Below are 6419 nucleotides of genomic sequence, written 5' to 3'. Positions count from 1 at the left end.
AGTTCCCTAAATGTATGTTTGTTTAGAAATGTATTTATCACAATAGTGAATAAATTAAATTAATTGAAATATGTAATATCAAAATGGGATGTGGGGATGCTATCACGCTTTAAGGTATGACCCAGATGCAGACAGTGTTGAAGAAACAAAAGTGTATTCCTTAACAGGGGCAGGCAAACAACAGGTCTAGGCAGGCAGGGGTCAATAATCCAGAGGGGGTGTAAGGGTCCAGAATGGCAGCCAGTCTCAAGAAAACAAGAGCAAGACACAGACCGTAGCAGGGAAACAAAACGCTGGTAGGCTCTACTAACAAAACGAACTGGCAACAGACAAACAGATGACACAGGTATAAATACACAGGGGATAATGGGGAAGATGGACAACACCTGGAGGGGGATGGAGACAATCACAAAACAGGTGAACCAGATCAGGGCGTGACAGACACAAAGGATTACGATATTAGTACAATAGACTGACTTGAGTTTAGTGTGCTAGATTGGGGCTTTACAAATTAATGTGTATACAATATATTTGGCATCTGTTGTCAGAAAGTGTACTTTATATTCCTCTAGAGTGAAGAGTGGTGGGTATAATAAGGAGCCACAGGGCCAAATCTAATGGTAGGGTATCACAATATGGTATCACAATATGGACTGGGATACTGTAGATAGCAGAAGGTTATGCTAAGAGAAACTCAGATTGCAGAGTACATTGAAACAAAGCACACATCACCCGTGAGCATAACACTCCTCACCTCTCCACCCTGATAGCTGATGTGTGGTGAACATTATTGCACAATATGGTTGCAATGCATTGGTGATGGATAAGGTGTATGTAAAGTGCTTTGAGAAGTCCTTTTGATTTAAACAATTATTTCACATCATCAGAAATTGTTTTCTTCAGACGTAGAGTAATACCTTTTTTTGTTGATTATCTGATTGTAGTCAAAGATGGTCCAAAGCAGAGAAGACTAAGGAAGAAGGCCTATGCAGTTTCCCAGATGCAGGTATGCAGCTGCGGAGGCTGTTGAGGGGAGGGCAGCTCATAATAATGGCTGGAACGGAGCGAATGGAATGGCATCAAACACATGGAAATAGTATTTGATACCATTCAACTTATTGTGCTCCAGCCGCTTCCATGAGCTCGGCATCCCCAATGAAGGTGCCACCAACATCCTGTGCTATGTAGTGTCCCATTCATATTCATTTGCAGGATGCAATGCCATCAACTACACTAGGGTTTACCAACCATTTCACAGCTGATTAAATTACCCCACTTGCATTTCGCTTTAAAATGAATAAATAGCTTATTTTGGAGTTGGAAGGATTAACCTAAAACATACATTTATGTGCACTGGGTTGTGACTGTAATAACTTTCTTAAATTAGTATTTTTATATATGTATGCAAGAAACCTCTCTTGCTGATTTAAGACGTTGGAGCAAGGATCTGGCAGAATCTCTGAAGACAGCAGACAACTGAAAGGGCAGTAGGAACATTTTTTTTTTATATAGGCAGAGGCTGCAGATCCAACTTTTATGGGACCATGTTCCAGACGGTTGACTTCTGAGCATATTCTTTGTTTTTCTACTTTGTGCATTCTGCTCTAGTCGTAGCAACACTCCCTTCACATTTCTCACAGTCAATCGTGAATAACAATCACATTTTTTTCCGGTGAAACATCCATGCAGAATCTGCATACCAAGGATTTGATCTGAAGGCTACAGTTTCGAAGTAGCCTACAGTGTTGTTTAGAATGACGCATAGTGAATGAATTACAGAGCAGATTGTGTGAACAAACTGTAGCATAGCTTACCTGCTTAGTTTCAATCAAAGCACATATTTTCACTTGCAACACATTCTAAAAGCAGTGTTTTTTAATCCAACAATAAAGTTATACTGTGCTATTATATTCAGTTCTGTTATGTAGAATTCTATCATTATGTGGTCTTGGAGACATTGACCCAGCTTTGATCTAACTTTATTAAACAAACACTTTTTTTCCAGAGTAGGCTAGCCTGTTCTCCATGAGTGAAGCAGAGTCTGGGGGTGGAGTGGAGTGGAGGTCCCGCCCATGCGCAGAAGCTTTGGGACCTTTAGCTGTCGGAAGGAAGGATTTTGGAAAATTTGCGTCCGCTGCCACTCGTTTTTTTTTTACATTCCATGCTTTTATTTCACATCATGCTTTCATTAATCCCAACAGAAGAAAAAAAATAACTAACCCTTTGATGAAATGAACACACTTTAAGGTGTCACTGTACGATCAATATATATATATATATTTTTTTTTACCTATAGAACACAACTTGAAACTAAAGCGGTGGACCTGGTTTCAAGGACAGAAAAGTAATTTAAACATTTTATTTTTACATTTTCTATATTGTGTTGAATACTGTGTTGAATAATGTTTTAAAATATGTTTTTTTTTTTAAATGTATTGCATATTTGTTTGCCGTCTGTGTATTATCAGGGCAGAGAAAAACATCCAGGCAATGAATAAAAAAACACAATTTGGTGCAGCGGTGGTCACTAGGCCAGCTTGGTATCCAAGAGAGAACTCAATGCTGCGATGGAGAAAAGATGTGTCGAGGACCATCTACCACTCTGCCCGGCGCCGCAAGGTATTGAAGCAACTTGAGAGAACTATTTTTCAACATTGAAAATTGTATTTAGTGAGCACATATGAAGCATGTTGCACAGGAGGAAGCGCAGCTGATTCAACTGGCATTTGATAGGGCCCTTACAAGCAAATTCCGTGGGGAGTGGAACGAGAGACTGCTGAGGAGGTTTAACACAGCATCAAGGTGGCTGAAACACTTTTGAATCTGGGTAAGAACAGGCAGCCTGGCTATGCTTGTAATATTTTGTGATTTGCTAGCTTTTGGAAATGCGTGGTAAATGTCAGAAATAGGCATAGACGTGATTTTCTTTATTGGCGTTGCTGCCAAGTCTACTACTGATGTGTTTGGAAATGGTTTATGATATAATCTGATTGTTTTTATGTTGTGTGATATGGTAGAATAGGTGATTTGCATTACATTGATGAGGGTGGGCAGAATTTGACCAATGATTGAGTAATGATGTAGCTATAGTGTTGCCATAAACAACTCTTTGCTATGGAAAAATAATTTCTGTTATAATACGCAGTGGCCCCTTGCTGAGTTAATCCTGCCGCCGGGCCTGTCTGGAACATAAATTCATGTGCGGGTTAATGAGGAAATATGCAGGTGGTAGTAATGACAATCTCGGTAGCTTTCTTTGATCTCTATATGCACATTAGGGTAACATTATCTGAACTGATCTCACTGTTTTGTTTTTGTTTCATTTCGGAGGGTCAAGCAATGGCGACAAGGTTGTCAAGGCAAATCTTGAAATCTTGGAAATTCAGGGCATCAATATAGCTGTACAATTTTAAGAGGCTTGCCATACCCTTCTCCAATCTCCATCAACTGCTGACTATCAAAGTGGCAATCAATCTGGAGGGTAGTGTCTAGAGCCAATGTGGAGAGAGTTTCTGTTTAGGCTCAAACATTTTAATTTCTTTGCCATAAGAATGTGTGAATGATGACCTTGCCACGTTGCTCTGTAATGTGTATTTAAATGATCAGACTTCTCTCATATCTTTGTACTGGAAACATTTTGGGTTTTCAAGGTCTGTATACTGTAATTGTGAATAACATTTATCAAATGCGTGTGTCAACATTGGTGGTGTACGTTGCTTATGTTTTTCACTTTGGATGTACCCGAATTAAAAGTATTATCAATGTAATAGCAAAAAAAGAACAGCAAGCATGTTTACCAAAGTAATTTGTTAGCATTGCCACTTTTTAGACACATTTTATTGGCAATGATTCCATTAATAGACCTACACTATTTCACGATGCAAATATAGAATCCCAGGGGTTATTCTTAACTGAACCAAAATGTGTTCCATATAGAACCCTGTATGGTGCATTAATGAATTATTGCTACTAATACCAAATTATTTGTAGCTGAGGATACAATATAAACGTTTAATAATGGACAAAACAACAAATACTAGCATAGTTTAGCAAGTATTGTAATGATTAACTATTGAATCACTAATAAAAACGGTGAATTGCAGCGGCTGCTACAATCTTGCACCATGCGCATGTTATGTTTAACAAGTGAAAGCGCATTGTGTAAGACAGACTGACAAGCATTGGAGAAAGATACGTCTAGGCTACGTTAAAAGGGACGATGAAGAAACAAAACATCAAACCTCCTCTTTGAAGTGATCTGAGACCAGCACTGAAACGTAACCGTATTGGCGACACCCCTAGTCCATGTCACATTTTATTAGGCTTAGTCTACTTCTAAAAAGCTTAGAGTGTGTCATTGAATTGTAACAGAATAATCAGCCAAGCGTTTCATATCGGAACCTTATTTTCAAATGCCGACATATAGACATAATATGCAAATCGTGCATCTTCAAAGCGGTGTTCATTGGCCTGTCTAGGTCTACCTATCATGTCTACTCTGGTCCTGGCAACCCTTCATTATGCATACCTTTCAACACTCATTACGCACACCTGCGCCCCATCATGATGCCCACCTGTACTCCATCACTACCCTGATTACTCCACGTTTATCTAGCATCACTCTTCAGGCATTATTGGTTATGTTTATCTTGTTTTGTATCATTTTACGTTCATCATCATCGTCATCATTATTATGAAACTAACTAACTGCACTTGCTTCCTGACTCGATGTTACACTACCGTAATAGGATGACGTTGATTATATAAAAATCATGACAATAAGTGTATGAACTGAATTTTCTCTGGTAGGCTTTTGTGCTTGTGACATATTGCGATGCAGAATTTAGGTGCATGTATGGAGAACATGCATGCCCATCTTCTTGAGCTCTACTTGTCCTTGGCAAACATCATCAAAAGATAAAACACAAATCATGGCACTGCCATCTGTGTGATAATAAATTCAGTGCTTCATTGACTATTGCTATCCGAAATAGACAAATAAGACCTATGCTTTCTCAATGATTTACGGTAAATGCGCATAGCCTAACGCATGTGCATGAGTATGCTATAGGGGGTTTAACGCCCACATATATAATGCCTAAATACTGTCTTTTTTTTATCATCTTGAGGCTCAAATGACGATACACAGTAATATCGGTTTTATATAAACTCAGCAAAAAAAGAAACCTCTCACTGTCAACTGCGTTTAAATTTAGCTAAATTAACATGTGTAAATATTTGTATGAACATAACACGATTCAACAACTGAGACGTGATGAAATAATGTGTCCCTGAACAAAGGGGGTGGGGGTCAAAATCAAAAGTAAAGGTCAGTATCTGGTGTGGACACCAGCTGCATTAAGTACTGCAGGTCAACTCAAATCAAATCAAATCAAATGAATTTATATAGGCCTTCGTACATTAGGTGATATCTCAAAGTGCTGTACAGCCTAAAACCCCAAACAGCAAACAATGCAGGTGTAGAAGCACGGTGGCTAGGAAAAACTCCCTAGAAAGGCCAAAACCTAGGAAGAAACCTAGAGAGGAACCAGGATATGTGGGGTGGCCAGTCCTCTTCTGGCTGTGCCGGGTGGAGATTATAACAGTACATGGCCAAGATGTTTAAATGTTCATAAATGACCAGCATGGTCAAATAATAACAATCACAGGCAGAACAGTTGAAACTGGAGCAGCAGCACGGCCAGGTGGACTGGGGACAGCAAGGAGTCATCATGTCAGGTAGTCCTGAGGCATGGAGTCCTAGAGTCCGTAGAAAGGCCTCTTTAGTGTCCTAAGTTTTCATAACTGTGACATGAATTGCCTACCGTCTGTAAGCTGTTAGTGTCTTAAGATAAGCAACTCTTTCTCTACACATGAATCATGATGACGGATTTTGGTTGATCACTAGGCGCAAAATAAATAGGTTTATTTACACCATTGACACCATTGCCCTATCTATTCTGCACCTAGTGATCAATTATTTACCTTTATTTCACCAGGCAAGTCAGTTAAGGACAAATTATATCAATCAATCAAAACCTGTTTTTATGAAGTTCTTAAAATAACACTCAAAGTAATTTCTAATCCGTTCCAATCCAAGTGAAATTTCCACCATAAATTCTTAAAATAAGTTATTGAAAGAACACCAAACTATAGCAGAAAGACACTGTTGTTGTTTGTCTCCTCATGTAAGAAAAAGGTCAAGCTTTGACAATGGAGAAAGAAACAAACAAGTTAAAAGGTACAGTCAATATGATTGAAATGGACATTAAAGAACTTCATAAATGTTTAATATTACAATCTTTGTATTTAGAATTTTGCGCCCTGCAACTTCACCGGATGTTGTCGAGGTGTGCCACTAGCGGAACTTCTCTCCCGAAGAGGTTTTAAATTAAAGAAGTTTGAGACCACCAAGAATC

Source organism: Oncorhynchus keta, chromosome 4 (assembly GCF_023373465.1).
Source record: "Oncorhynchus keta strain PuntledgeMale-10-30-2019 chromosome 4, Oket_V2, whole genome shotgun sequence".
In the NCBI taxonomy this organism is placed as follows: Eukaryota; Metazoa; Chordata; class Actinopteri; order Salmoniformes; family Salmonidae; genus Oncorhynchus; species Oncorhynchus keta.
This window is presented reverse-complemented; position numbering follows the sequence as displayed.